The following is a 15865-nucleotide window of genomic DNA, read 5'->3' as shown; positions in this document are numbered from 1 at the left end:
GGATGATAGGGGTTGTGGCCGAAAACAGCTGGAGACCCAAGTTTGGGAAACACAGCTCTAGATGTTGTAGTCCAAATCCCAGGATCTGGAGGGCCACAGGTTCCCCATCCCTGGCACCAGTCAGTTCCAGGCTGGTGCTGGAGCAACATGAGTAGCTTCTCAGTGAGTCTGGTACAGTTTTCCTAAGCTAGCTCCATGGGAATGTACCTCCTTGGTCTCAAGGCGGTTGTCCAGAACAGGAGAACCAAGCTGGCAACATGACCAGGAGATTTTGCAAGTTTCTGCTGCACCGGCATACATGGTTGGTGGGTTGCATTTAACCTGATATGCTCTGGCTGGAATGCCAATTGCTGGACTACGATAGCCTGGTCCAGGCAATGGTAACCTCAAGACTTGATTACTGTCATGCATTTTAGGTGGGTCTGCCCTCATAAATGGTCTGGAAGCTGCAGGTAATACAGAATGCCATGGCCAAACTGCTCACAGGAACAGGTTACTGGAACCCTGCTACTCTGCTGTTGAGAGAAAGCTAGGCTACTGGGCCAGGTTCAAGTTACTTGGATTAATTCACAAAGCTCTAAATAACTTGGGCCTAAAGTAAATTAAGGACCTTCTCATCCCTTATATTCCATTTAAGTCAACTGAGATCCTCTGATAGAGCACTTCTGGTGATTCCTGCATGTCCCTGAGGTTCAGTTCACTTTCATGTGGCAGGTCCCGTGCCAAACGGGTAGAAGTTTGGCAGGAACTTCAGATTCCTAGACCATAGAATTGTAGAGTTCCCTCCTTCCCTCCAGACCTCTTTTGAAAACATTTTTTTTTCCAGATAGGCCTTTTGCACATGATCTTTTTTCCTTTTAACCAATTGGTATTTATTGATGTTCTTAATTCTTTTAATGGGTGCTTTGCATGTTGTATGCCAACCTTGATATACTTTATGAAAGTGTGGATTATAAATATTTCACTAAAAATAAAATAAAATAAAATAAAAAAGGTGTGTCACAAGTTGTGCAGGCGTTTTCTAGTGTGTTGCTCTATAGATTTTGGAGTAGGCAGCTGTTAACGCCATGTCATCTTGCTTTATCATACAGCGGTACAGATGATAGGTGTTAAAAAGCCATGTCCAAATGCATACTTACAGATTGTTGCAATGGGTTTCCCATACAGGCAGGGAGGGAAAGGCTTTTAGTGTTGTGCTAACATTCCAAAAGCCTTTTATGTTTCATTTGGCTTTAGCTTTTGCAAAGATGTCTGCATCAATTTTTTATTGTGTTCAGATGCATTGTTCCATAAGTAAGCCTACTCTAGTAGTACAGAAGGTTAGAAGCAAAGTTGTTTGTGAACAAAAGTTACTGGGGAGCGTGTGTGTGTGTGTGTGTGTGAGAGAGAGAAAGAGATTTTGTAAAAGCACTGGTGATGTCAAGTGGATACCCTTTTCTGGGTAGATATTCTGTTAAAGGACTCAGACAAGAACTTTGATTGAACCAACAGCATTGATGGAGGAGAACACTGAGCTTTGCAATTGTGTAATACTCGTGTAATAGTACCTTTCAATGGATTGACTGTAAGAGTTTGAAAGCTTCTGAGATCACCAGCTATTTCCCATGCAGAAATAAGTAAAGGGACTGAGTTTACTCATACAACCAGTCCCTTGGTGTACTCTCTATAAATACCCAGCACTTATATCTCAGTGCATTAGATGAATCTATCCTTAGTTCCAGTTTCTCATCGTTGGCTATTAAATGAGAGCCTGCATGATGTCATGAGTAGCGTTGCACGATAGCTGCTTTCCAACGTCATAATATACCACCAGCTAAACTTTGTGATATGGCGGTATATTATGATGTCAGAAAGGAGGCAGGGAGGAAGAAGGCAGCTGCCAGCCATGGAGACAATGAGCATCACTGTGCACAGCTTCTGCCGCTTCCTGTCAAGGCCAAGAGGGCGGCGCTGCTATAGACACATACCAGGGCACTGTGGAGCTGCCTGCCCCAGCGTCTTGCCTCCTCCCCTAGCGCCTGGCACATGGAGGAAGGAACCCTGGCCCCATGAGGCATGGGGCGAAGCTACTTCCTCCTCCAGTGCCCAATGCACAGAGGAAGGAGCCCCTAGGGTGAAATTGTTCTCAGGCGTGCTGTTTTGGAGGTGGGTGACACATATGGGGTGCTGATTGGCAGAGGGCAGCACAGATCCCATGCATGCATGCATCCACCCACCTCTAGTCCTCCTGAGTTTAAAGCAGTTGGCCTGAAACTGAGAGGTGAAATACTGCCAGGTCTAAATTGCATAATAATAATAATAATAATAATAATAATAATAATAATAATAATAATTTATTTATACACCACCCATCTGGCTGGGTTTCCACAGCCATTCTGGGCAACTGCCAACGGAATATTAATAATAATAGAAAAGTGATAAAACATCTAACTTTAAAAACTTCCCTAAACAGGGTTGCCTTCAGATGTCTTCTAAAAGTCAGATAGTTGTTTTTTTCCTTAACATCTGATGGGAGGGCGTTCCACAGGGTGGGTGCCACCACCGAGAAGGCCCTCTGCCTGGTTCCCTGTAACCTCATTTCTCGCAGTGAGGGAACCGCCAGAAGGCCCTTGGAGCTGGACCTCAGTGTCCGGGCTGAACGATGGGGGTGGAGATGCTCCTTCAGGTATACTGGACCAAGGCCATTTAGGGCTTTAAAGGTCAGCACCAACACTTTGAATTGTGCTCGGAAACATACTGGGAGCCATTGCAATCTAGCTCTCAAACTGATCCTGGATGATGCATCGATACACCGCCCAGGCCTAGTCAGGAGGATAAAATGGAGAGCCACCCTGAGCTCTTTGGAGAAAAGGTGGGACATAAATGAAGTAATAAATAATAATAAATAATAAAGCTGGCAGCTGAGAACTTCTGGCCCTCAAGCTGTTGCTGAATTCTACCAGCCCCAGTGTAGCATCTGGGGTGCCAGACAAGTATTAAGGAGGCCTGGGTTCAAAATTTCAGCTAGCCATGTCACTCGCTAGGTGACTTTTGGCCAATCTCTCACAACCTTGCAAGGTTGTTGTGAGTATAGCAACATAGGAAGCTGCTTTGTACTGAATCAGATCTTGGGTCCATCTTACTCAGTATTGTCTACACTGACAGACAGTAGCTCTCCATCATTTCAGACAAGGGGCCTCTCCCAGACCTACGTGGAGATGCCGGGGATCAAACTTGTGACTTTCTGCATGCAAGGCAAGTGCTCTGTCCCTGAGCTATGGCCCTTCCCCAGATAAAGCCACTGAATGAGACAAGAGGAAGAGAGTGGTCCTCCCCACTTCCTTTCCTTCTTGCTAGGCTTGTATTTTGAAAATATCAATCCATGATGACCTTTGATGAGAATGGCTTCTACTTAAAATACGCAGAGGTTTAAATAAAGACAGGACAGTACTACACACCGCTCTCTGTGTTTGTAGTTCACCTTGGGGGGAAGCTTAACTTAGCATGACCTCACAAGGAACAATGATCTAAGAATAACATGAACTGAGAAAGTACCAGAAACCAGGAGAGTGTGAAATCAAATACCCGAAGGACTGTGCCTGCCTCTCTCTCTCTCTCTCTCTCTTGGGCGAGTGCACTGCTCTTTTTGGTATGTACCATACCTTGCTTAATAACTTGTGTGGGTGGGTGTTGAAACATAGCACAGAGAAACAGTTCGCTGGGATGTTTATAATTACACCAAGCAATTTAGGCACAGAGGTTGCTGTTCAGGAAATCGGGGCAATAAGTGGCTGTTAAATCACAGCAGTATTTGGGATATTATTAAACTTCTGTGGGCATCCTTTCAAAAGCCCTTAGCTGATGGGACCTTTGCGATTTGACCTCCTTGACTCTGGCAAAAGAGCTGTCTGTTTTTGAGAAAGTGGGCAGATTGGTAGTTATTGAAGCGGTAGGACTTAACAAAGCTGATGATCAGCAGCCTGGAAACCAAGCCTTACGGGGAAAGGCTGAAGGAGCTAGGTATGTTTAGCCTGGAAAAGAGGAGACTGAGAGGAGATACGATAGCCATCTTCAAATAACTTAAGGGCTGTCACATGGAAGAGGGAACAAGTTTGTTTTTTTCCTGCTCTGGAAGGTAGTAGTTGAACCAATGGCTTCAAGTTTCAAGAAAGGAGATTCCCACTAAACATTATCTTTCTGACAATAAGAGCTGTTTGACAGTGGAACGGTCTCTCTTGAGAGGTTGTGGACTCTCCTTCTGTTATGTACTGAGCTGAATCCTAGAACAATAGGATCCAGAATGCAGCAGTCTGATTGGTCCTCAGGAGCCACCCAATCCAGCTCCAGGTGGAAGTGAATCAGCGACCTGATGGGCCTGCAGGAGCAGCCAATCAGGCTTCTGGAGAAGGTGTGTCTGCAACCTGATTGGCCTGCAGGAGCAGCCAATCAGTCTTCTGGAGGAGGTGAATCTGCAACCTGATTGGCCTACAGGAGCAGCCCAGAATTATCCAATCACGTGGGGCCCATTGGGTAAATAATGTATATACAGCTAGACGTTTTGGGGAAAGTTTCATTCATTGCTACTATGAGCTGAATAAAGAGCATGAAATTCACACTCGACTCCAAGTATATTTCAACTTCCTTGGAGGTTTTTAAGCAGAGGTTGGATGGCCATCTGCTATGGATGCTTTAGCTGAGATTCCTGCATTGCGGGGGGTTGAATTGGATGAACCTTGGCGTCCCTTCTAACTCTTACAATTCTATGATTCTATGATGGAAAAAGCAGGCGGGTTTTATTGGTATATTTAGATCCCAACTTTCCTCCAAGGTAGCATGCATGGTTTTCTCCTCATCTTATTCTCAGAACAGCCCTATGAGGTTGATTAGACATAGGCCATTCATACAATACATTTAAAACACTATGAAGCCACTTTAAACAGTCATGGCTTCCCCCACAAAATCATGGGAGCTACAGCTTGTTAAGCATGCTGGGAGTTGCCAGGAGACCCTGTTCACCTCACAGAACTACAATTTACTGAGTGGTGTAACAGTCAATCCCTATTCCCAGGGAACTCTGGGAATTGTGAGGAATAGGGCTGACCAGAGCTTCAGCTGAGATCTAGAACTTGTTTTCATATCAAAGCTCAGTGAGCGAAATAACAAGGATAGTGGAAAAGACACTGGCTTTTGTACAGACTGCTATTCCTTCAAAGCTGACTGTTGTCAACATCCCCCACTCTTCCCCAGTCAAGGTCATAGTCCTCAAGGCTGGTTAAGTTATTTTGTTCCACAAATACCTCACCCTCGTAGTAAAAAAATACAACAATAAACAATGGACTAACTAGTGATTTCCTGCTCTTTCTTAATACCCAGCACTAGTTGCCGGAGGCAGCAACTTCACTCTGCCTAATGCATACCTGCCAAGAGCCCCGGAAAAATTGGACATCCTATTTTTTCATGCAAGATCTCAGCTGCCATTTTGGGTGCCACAATACTGCATGCTCAGGGCCATGCTCTAGACCCAAAAAGCATTTGGGGGTGCCCGAGAGCGTGGTGTGGGTCACATGATTCACCTAGAAGCACTTCCCAGAAGACACGCATCCGAAAAAGTTGGATGGTATGCTAATGATAGGGACGTACCAGTTTCTTGATAAGCAATGCATAGGATTAAGATGTTAAATTGCAATGAGTAGAATGAGTACTGTGCTGCATATTTAATAATATTTTGAGCTTTGATTAGCAATAGATCCAAGCTCCTTGTATTATAACAAATAGGAGCTAATAGGGTAGGGTAGGGTAGATAGGTGCTGTCTGTATGACAAAGCAGATTTTTAAAAAGTCAATAATACATTAATACAAAAGAAATGAGGTAGCAGGTGTGGAGCAGCACTCAGAGTCATTTTGGTCTGATCCAACAAGGCAATTATTATGTTCTTTAGCACCCCTGAGGTCCCCCCTCTCTCAACCCCTCCCCCATATATTGAATTAAATGAATGTGTCAATATCTTTGAAACAGGAGGGTTAATGTTATCCGATTCCTTGAATTTATCTATATCTCTAAGTCTGCCTGCCTGTCTACCTACCGGTATCTCAGTCAGTAGAGCATGAGACTCTTAATCTTAGAGTTATGGGTTCAAGCCCCAGGTTGGGCAAAAGATTCCTGCATTGCAGAGGGTTGGACTAGATGACCCTCATAGCCCCTTCTAACTCTACAATTCTATACATCTATCTATCATCTGCACACATTTCCCCTGAATGTTCTCTCAGCTCTCCAAATGTTTGTTTCGATCTTTTCCAAGCTGTGGGTTTGTGTGTTGCCTGGAAGAAACAGGCTCTGTTTAGCTTATTATTGAAAGAGGGGCATCCTACACGGCTCCTCTACACACACGAAAGGCTGAAGTGGAGCCTGTACTGGACTGGGATGTTATTTTAATAGCCAAAAGGTCACCAGAAGTCTCCCCGTGGTCCCTCGATACCCTCTCTTGCGCTGTGCATTAGCATTTCTCTCCGCAGGTCCCTTTCTACTAGTTTGAAAGAGTCGGCTCTGAACTCCTACACAAAATGTGGAGTTGTTAGGATTTGCAGAGGAGACATTAAATCAGCCTCTGGAGATTCCTTTGTCAAAAGGAAGCCATATTTATTAAAAGTGCAGTTGGCTCTTCACATGTGTCATATTCCCTCCCGCTCCCCTTGGCCTTTCCCCTCCTTCCGGCACATCCACCCCCTGCCCAGGGTGGGGGAAAAGCCCTCTGAAGGAACATCCAGTGCATATTATCTAGTGGCTCGTGCTTGTCATTCTGTCCTGTGTGATACTATTTTTAGAAAGGGATTTTCATCCAATTGCCGTTCAGTAGACTAGTTGTCAAGGCAAACACCGAGAAGGTGGTTGAGGTTGAATTTGTCAATGATTCAGCAGTGCGGGCTGTTGTTAGCAAGCCAGGCTCGCCTCTCTGATAATAATGTGCGCTCTGGCGTTTCTGAGAGCCGGTGTGATGTTGCAGGTAGTGTGTTTGGTCCTAAAAGTGAAGGACCTGGCGGGCTCTAATAACTCCCCAGGGATGAAGCTTACATCTTAGCGGTCCCTGGACCAATAGCAATGCATAGCATCTGTAGCAATGCTTTAGAGCACTTAGTGCAAGGGTGGGCATGGGGTTTTTGGACTATGACATACCCTCCAACATTTCTCTGATGAAAATAGGGAGATATTATTCTATACCTTCCAACATTTCTCCAGTGGAAATAGAGAAATCCCCTCCAACGTTTCTCTGATGAACATAGGGACAGCCTATTCCATACCCTCCAACATTTCTCCAATGAAATAGGGATGTCCTAAGGAAAAGGGGGACATTCTGGGATCAAATCAGAAATTGGGACAGCTTCTGTAAATCCAGGACTGTCCCTGGAAAATAGGGACACTTGGAGGGTCTGCTATGACTCCCATCACACCAAGGCAGCATGGCCAATAGTCAAGGATGATGGGAGTTGCAGTCCAAAACATCTGGAAGGCTAAAGGGTCCTCACTAAGGGGTTAAATATGTTTTTCATACCCCCCCCATCTTGAGTTCTTCACATTTCCACACCCCTTTGCATTTCCCCCCACATTCTTCATTAAAATTGTTCAGCATTTTATTGCAAATTTCTCCTAATAGACACTTCTTTTTTGCAAACCAGCATCCTGTAACGTAAGGGACGTGGGTGGCGCTGTGGTCTAAATCACAGAGCCTAGGACTTGCCGATCAGAAGGTCGGCGGTTCGAATCCCCGTGATGGGGTGAGCTCCTGTTGCTCAGTCCCTGCTCCTGCCCACCTAGCAGTTCAAAAGCACTTCAAAGTGCAAGTAGATAAATAGGTACCACTCTGGCGGGAAGGTAAAGGAGTCACCAAAAAGAACACATCTGCAGTTCATTTAGAGAAGTGAAATTCAAAGTGGTGGGTTTGTTTCAGAAGGTCCAAAATGAACCAGGACCAGGACGATGGTGTCTGAAGGACCATCTTTGCCTGTACAGTGGTGCCCCGCAAGACGAATACCTCACAAGATGAAAAACTCGCTAGACGAAAGGGTTTTCCGTTTTTCGAGGCGCTTCGCAAGACAAATTTCCCTATGGGCTTGCTTTGCAAGACGAAAACGTCTTGCGAGTTTTTTTCCTTTCCCCCCCTTTTTCTAAGCCGCTAAGCCGCTAATAGCTCTAATCCGCTAAGCCGCTAATGGCCGTGCTTCGCAAGACGAAAAAACCACTAGATGAAGAGACTCGCGGAACTAATTATTTTTGTCTTGCGAGGCACCACTGTATGGACTTGCCTATGCACAAAGATCACCATTACAGCCTGCTAATCCCAGGATCAGGATGATGGTGTCTGAGGGACGATCTTTGCCTGTATGGACTTGCCTATTCACAAAGATCACCATTACAGACCTGCTAATCCCACCTACAGAGTTCAGTATTTTAAATATGTCTAGCTCACTTTTTAGAGCAAAGCCCTCACAAAACAGCATCCATAAAAACATATACAGTGGTACCTCGGGTTAAGTACTTAACTCGTTCTGGAGGTCTGTTCTTAACCTGAAACTGTTCTTAACCTGAGGCACCACTTTAGCCAATGGGGCCTCCTGCTGCTGCTGTGCCACTGGAGCACGATTTTTGTTCTCATCCTGAAGCAAAGTTCTTAACCCGAGGTAAATTTCTGGGTTAGCGGAGTCTGTAACCTGAAGCGTATGTAACCTGAAGCATATGTAACAATACTATATCTATCTATCTATCATCTATCTATCTATCTATCTATCACCTATGTATCATCTATAGCTATAGAATCAGAAACTTTCAAAAAACATTGAAACAATATTATCTGCCAATTATATAAAAAATCAGTAGCACAAAATATTATTATGATATACACTCTCTTATTCTTGCTTCTGGCATTGTCAGATTGGTATTCCACTGATCATATCTATACTATTATATGTAACAATACTGATTAGACTGTGGTGCCCACTGTTAAAAGACAGACACTGTAAGGCACAAACCAAGAATTCTTACACGGGCTAGGATCATATTCCTGGGAACTGAGAAAGAAGCAAGCACCGACTGTGAAACATCAACGCACTAACAAATTGCTGGGTTTTCAAATGTGAACATGGAACTGAGCAATTAAGCAAATTATAGACATTTAAGGCCAAGAAAAAGCATCCATTGACTACCTCCCAGCCCCCACCCCATGGAAGCCATAGTTACCAGTAAAGGATGGTAACTGTGGAATAAAGCCAGAAAACGGAGACATCACCAGAAAGAGTTACGTTAAATTCAGAAGATCTGGGTTTAACTCTATCCGTTCCCATAGTTAGAGGAACAGTTGAGGGAGCTGGGTATGTTTTGTTTGGATAGGAAGAGACTGAGAGGAGATATGATAGCCACCTTCAAATATCTCAAGGGCTGTCACCTGGAAGAAGGAGCATGCTCATTTTCTCCTGCTCTGGAGAGTAGGACCATAACAAACAGATTCAATTACAGATAGGTAGCCGTGTTGGTCTGCCATGGTCAAAACAAAATAAAAAAAATTCCTTCCAGTAGCACCTTAAAGACCAACTGAGTTAGTTCTAGGTATGAGCTTTCGTGTGCATGCACACTTCTTCAGATACACAATTCAGATACAAACAGATTCAAGTTACAGGAAAGGAATTTCTGACTCAACATCAGGAAGGATTTTCTGGCAGTAAGAGCTGTTCAACAATGAAATGGTCTCACTTGGGAGTTTGTGGACTCTGCTTCCTTGGAGGTTTTTAAGCAGAGGCCAGATGTGCATCTGCCATGGATGCTTTAGTTCAGATTCCTGCATTGCATGTGTCCCTTCCAACTCTACAATTCTATGATTCATTTGGGAAATCACAATTATTTTTAAGGCAGGGATGAGGAGCCTTTTTCAGCCAGAGGGCACATTCCCTTTGGAGCAGTCTTCCAGGGGGGCACATACCAGAGGTGGCTGGGGCAGGAGGCACAACTGGGAGGAGCAACAAATGTAAAGGCTTTGTATGGTAGGCTAGTTTCAACCCTTTTGATCCTCTGTCCAGTTTTGGATTAAGCATCATCAGATGTCAACGACACATTCCAGACAGAAAAAACCACTCAGCAAAGGTGTGAATGGTTAGACTGTTGAACTATAATCGGGGAGATTATAGTATAATCGGGGAGATTATAGATTAATCTGTTTGTTATGGTCCTACTCTCCAGAGCAGGAGAAAATGAGCATGCTCCATCTTCCAGGTGACAGCCCTTGAGATATTTGAAGCCCTTGAGACAGTTTGAATCCCTGTCCAGCCATGAAGCTCACTGAGTGGCATTGGGCCAGTCGCAGTCTCTCAGCCTGGCCAACCTCACAGGGCTGTTGTGAAGACAAAATGGCAAGGAAAGAACCATGTATACCACCCTGAGGTTTTTTTGTAGCAGTTCGAAAGCACATCATAGTGCAAGTAGATAAATAAGGACTGCTCCGGCGTTTCCGTGCGCTGCTCTGGTTCACCAGAAGCGGCTTAGTCATGCTGGCCACATGACCTGGCTCCCTCGGCCAATAAAGTGAGATGAGCGCCGCAACCCCAGAGTCGGACATGACTGGACCTAATGGTCAGGGATCCCTTTACCTTTACCTTGTGCTGTGTTTCTAGGCACAGGTCTGGACTTCAAAGCTATGTGCAAGCAGTTTTGATTTATTTGTTGTTGTTCCAGTGCTTTCCCCAGGAAAATCCATGTTTTGCCATTGAACCAGAACAAAAGCATTCGAGTTTTCTGTGGATTGTCATTTGCTCCAATTCGGGGTGGGAGAGACCACTCTGACACAGAGCTTTGAAGCACAGACCTGTGGTCCTGGGTTCTGGCTCCACCTATCCTTGAGCTCTCTGCTTTCCGCCCCTCCAGTCCCAATGGCTTACAACCCATCATGAGGTCTGGAAAACTGGGGAGGCTGTAGCATACATGTCAAAGTGATAGAATGCAGACCTGGAGGTTATTTGGATCTGGGATGTCATGTCTGTCTCCTCCATCTCCTCTGTAAAAGCTTCTTAGCAGGAATTTTGCAAACCTCCCGTTTAAGCCCAGCAGCGAGAACCATTTGTTTGCTTAGAGATTATTGAGGGTCCCTGAAGAGTGAGGTTGACCAATATTGAATTTGTTAATGCAGATAAAACAACTTACAAGACGCTGGTTTCTAATAATACCAAGGTGTTGCTTTAAAGATTAATTAAACTCTAACATATTGAGCCAGCCTAGTAGACTCGTGAATAAATTCCCGGTGACATACTGGGTTTCGTTTGCTCCCAGGGTTTGTTGGAGCTTGATGCATGGCAGAAATGGCAAACTTCTGCTGATTATGCTCTCGTCTTGTTTGCTACGGCTCTCGCATTCCAAAGCAGTTGCTGCGTCCCGGCGGACTCTTGATTCAATAGGCTTAATTACAAAGTTGAAAAATTGAGTCATGCGCACAGGTCAAATTAGAATGTACTTAATATCCCTCCAAAGGAGAATTTGGACCAGTTTATCTACAGGGCTCCCAACTCCTGGGAAAACGAAAGCACAATCCAGATCAATAATGCTATTAAGGGCTGAATTAGAAATGAGTTCAAACAGGAATCGCAAGGTGATCATGTTGGACCACATGCTGGTTTGAATGGAAAGAGCTACAGTAAAATAGACTTCGTGACACCAGTGTATGGACTACTTAGGAACGTAGGACGAGGCCTTATATGGAGTCAGACCATTGGTCCACCTAACTTAGTATTGGCTACACTGACTGGCAGCAGCTCTCCAGGGTTACAGGGAGGGGGTTTCTCCCAGCCCTGCCAGGAGTTGCCAGGGACCTTTTGCCTGCAAAATCCAGGCTGTGCCACCAAATTATCATATTTCCCAACACCTCACAGGGTATGTTAAGCTTAAATATGTGCATAATTTATCATCTCCTTTCCCCCCACCCTAAAACTAACTCTAACTCTTTGCTTGACATTCTCCGTTATTTATTTGTGGCTCTCATCAGACGCCATCACTTCACAACTCTGAAGATCCAGACTCATCAGTTGAAAAGCATCAACTTGAGAGTACAATACAGTGACACTGGATTTGTATAATGATGACACTGAGGCAATTCTACTGTAAAACGATCTGTACCATTAAACTCAAGAAACATATTCCTTGCAAAGGGAGAAGGGGGAGAGACCCCCCCCCCGCCAACCTGTGCTTTCTAAGGCTGCTAGACAACAATTTTTGATGCAAGATAATGTGTGCAGCATGGGAAGATTTGCACAACTGAGGCAACAGTTTCCTAGCAACCATAGATCCTCTACGAATCCTTTCACTGATAACCATTAAAATGTATGTTAAATAGCATTAGGCACTGAAAAAAGAGAGAAAAGAAATGGAATCATGAGGAGCTTCACATCTTACAAAGACTGGGAACTGTTTAAGCAGTGCAGTGTTCAAGTTTTTGATGCAAAATATATCCATGCCCCAAAATAATGATGCCACTCTCAAAATAGTTATCACTATTTTTCTTATTACATTTATTACCTGCCCTTCATCAGCAGGTCCCAGAATGGGTTGCAGCAATTTGAAATTGCAACCAACCCTAAATTAGGCTGCCATTTAGTAGTGGGTCCCAACGCGGGTGGCGCTATGGGTTAAACCACAGAGCCAAGACTTGCAGATCAGAAGGCCAGCAGTTCGAATCCCCGTGACAGGGTGAGCTCCTGTTACTTGGTCCCTGCTCCTGCCAATCTAGCAGTTCGGAAGCACAAAGTGCAAGTAGATAAATAGGTACCGCTCCGGTGGGAAGGTAAGCAGCGTTTCTGTGCGCTGCACTGGTTCGCCAGAAGCGGCTTAGTCATCCTGGCCACATGACCCGGAAGCGGTACGCTGGCTCCCTCGGCCAATAAAGTGAGATGAGCACCGCAATCCCAGAGTTGGCCACGACTGGACCTAATGGTCAGGGGTCCCTTTACCTTTACCTAACCTACCAGTTGAAGATAAATGTCATAGAGGACCAGGGATGTGCATTCTGCTTCCCTCCCAGACCGATGCTTTGAAATAGCCAGGTAGAAAGACCTATGTTCTCATTTACAAGAGAGGCCAATGAAAGTCTTGATCCAGACTCAGAGGAGAACTTTGGAGACAACAACACCTGGCCTCAAAGTGAGCTCTACAAGGTCTGAATTTCTTCTCCATCTCAGATCAAAATCTGAGCTACAGAAGAATCCCTGTCTTCTATGCCAGCTTTCTCTAACCCAGTTCCCCTCCAGATGTTTTGTACTGCAACTCCCCACTAGCCTCACCAGTGTTGGGGAAGCTTGTACCACACTCTTCCTTTCCTTAACTTGGTGACAATGGGAGCAGCAGCAAGCCACATGAGGAGGGAAAGAAAGAGAGGGGAGATTTTGCTTTCTCCTCCTTCTACCAACTGCCCATTGCACTGATCCTACTTTGCAACAGGGCATGGGGAACATTGGGAGATGTCATTCCCACAAAGGCTTCACAATTGTATTATACTTTTAATTAAGAATGATGAGGAAGTTTGTCTGGGCCACCTGCAGTAACAAACTTTGGGGTCTCAAAATTGCAATTGCAGCAGTCTTTGGGAGAACTACATCTCCCATGAGTCACTGGGATCCGATGCCTGGCACATTGCTAATCAGCCAATACACCAGAGCATCTGAGAAAGGAGTGAAGAAGTGGGGTGAAACCCTTTCCCCGTGGAGAAAGGGTGGCAGGCTGGCAGGGACCACCTCTGGAGATGGGTAGTTTTCCTGAACTCCTTGAATTGGCTCAGATTCAGAAAATTTATCTGAGTTCTCCACACCCCCCCAAAAGGGATAATTAACAAGGTAATCTGAAATGTGTTTTAGAGAGTTCACACATCCCCAATTTTTATTGGATAAACAGCTTCATATAATTAAATAGTTTATGTTTGGGTGAGGTCAGCCTATCAGGGAAATATTTCGCCCCCAAAGGTCTATCTAGCCATTCCCTTCATGGGGCAAGTTTTTAATATTCTAGGAAGTGGGACTAGTGTTTCCTCCTGCTGCCCATGATATCCAACCCAAAGACCTTCAGCATACAGATCAGGTGAGCGTTTCATGTGTCTTGAATAATATGCTAAAATTGCTTTCACTTTTGGGGATCTGTTTCTTTCAGCGACACCTAAGCCACTGCCCATATGCTGAGCCCCACGGCGGAGAGAGGTCATCCTTCCATCCTACTGGATGCCATATGGTGGCAATTGAGAAGACTCAAACAGAAGGATGAAACTTAAGCAGGGTGCTTTAGAGAAGACTCTGGATATTGAGCAAATAGGCTCTTCATATTATGAGATTATATATCAGGTGATGCATTCTTCCCACGCTTATGAGTTAATTATGAAAAAAGCAATCAATATCACACCAGTGTTTTTCAACGGTTGTTTTTTAACCAAATACCAGACAATACAAAACAATGAATGCCTGTGAATGGATCTCCCCGCCCCATCTCTTTAAAGTTTGGTAAAAAGAGGCAACGAAAGAGGGAATTCAGAGGGAATTCACCAAATGCCAAACCCAAACATGAAGCTTTCAAGCATTACCCATTTTAACTGGTACCTCCTGAACTCCTGGCTGACAGACAAATAGCTACTTTCCACATAGCTGATCAAGTAGCAACCCATATGGCGGAGAACTGTCCCAACGTTGGCATTGTTGCACCTTAGCTGAATGGGGCTGGAGCGAGCCAGGGTGGCAGAGAAGTCAAAGATACAGGGGTGTACTAAGGAAGACAACCCAGTGCTCCCACCTGGGCAGCCCCAACTTCACATCCCTATCTGCCCCCACCCCACCCCGGCCCTACAACACAGGCTGCTACTGAACCTGCTGTGATATGTGTGCCTACATTTATCCCTATTATTATTATTATTATTATTATTATTATTATTATTATTATTATTTACCCACCCTAAGGTCCCAGGGAGGGTTACAAGATTACAATACAATATTCAAATATTGATACAATATTCAAAACAATTCAAAGCAACCCACAATAAATTTCAGTCTCTGTCAAACGGGGGGGGGGGGGGATTTATTTATCAGTATGCTGATGACACCCAACTCTATCTGTTGATGGATGGCCATCCTGACTCGGCCCCAGACACACTGATCTAATGTTTGGAAGCTGTGGCTGGATGGTTACGTGGGAGCCGGTTGAAGTTAAATCCTTTGAAGACAGAGGTCCTTTGGCTCGGACGGGACGATATGGGATTGGGGGGGCAACTCCCATCTCTTGCGGGGGTGCAATTAGTGCCATCACCATCCGTTAAGATTTTGGGTGTAATCTTCGACACCTCCCTTTCCATGGAGGCGCAGATTGCAGCTATAACAAAGGCGGCATTTTTTCATCTCCACCAAGCTAAGCAGCTGGGTCCTTACCTCTCTCGCCCTGACCTAGCCACTGTGATCCACGCGACGGTCACCTCCAGACTGGATTATTGTAACTCGCTCTATGTGGGGCTGCCCTTGAGACTGACCCAGAAACTCCAGCGGGTGCAGAATGCCGCAGCGAGACTCCTTATTGGGTCTTCACTGCGTGATCACATTCATCCGGTACTATACCAGCTGCACTGGCTCCTGCTGGAGTACAGGATCAGGTTTAAGGTGCTGGTTTTAATCTTTAAAACCCTATACGGCCTAGGACCCTCGTACCTACGGGACCGCCTCTCCTGGTATGTCCACAGAGGAACTTACGGTCTTCAAATAAAAACATCCTGAAGGTCCCAGGCCACAAAGAGGTTAGGCTGGCCTCAACTAGAGCCAGGGCTTTTTCGGCTGTGGCTCCGATCTGGTGGAACGCTCTGTCACAAGAGACTAGGGCCCTGTGGGACTTGACATCTTT

General features: G+C 45.1%; 1 protein-coding gene and 1 long non-coding RNA gene across 2 annotated transcripts in view; one reads left to right on the top strand and one right to left on the bottom strand.

The window, feature by feature from the left end:
* BEGAIN (brain enriched guanylate kinase associated) overlaps positions 1–15865 on the bottom strand; it is a 182919-nt gene that overhangs the window by 149665 nt on the left and 17389 nt on the right. The gene's annotated exons all lie outside the window — the stretch shown is intronic.
* Positions 3942–4592, top strand: LOC309336094. The gene is made up of 2 exons (XR_014153896.1): positions 3942–4326; positions 4443–4592. It is a non-coding gene; the product is annotated as an uncharacterized lncRNA (long non-coding RNA).

The sequence above is a fragment of the Podarcis erhardii genome, assembly GCF_964252035.2.
Source record: "Podarcis erhardii genome assembly, chromosome: 1".
NCBI lineage: Eukaryota > Metazoa > Chordata > Lepidosauria > Squamata > Lacertidae > Podarcis > Podarcis erhardii.
The sequence above is the reverse complement of the archived record's forward strand: the minus strand, read 5'-3'. Positions and strand labels throughout refer to the sequence as shown.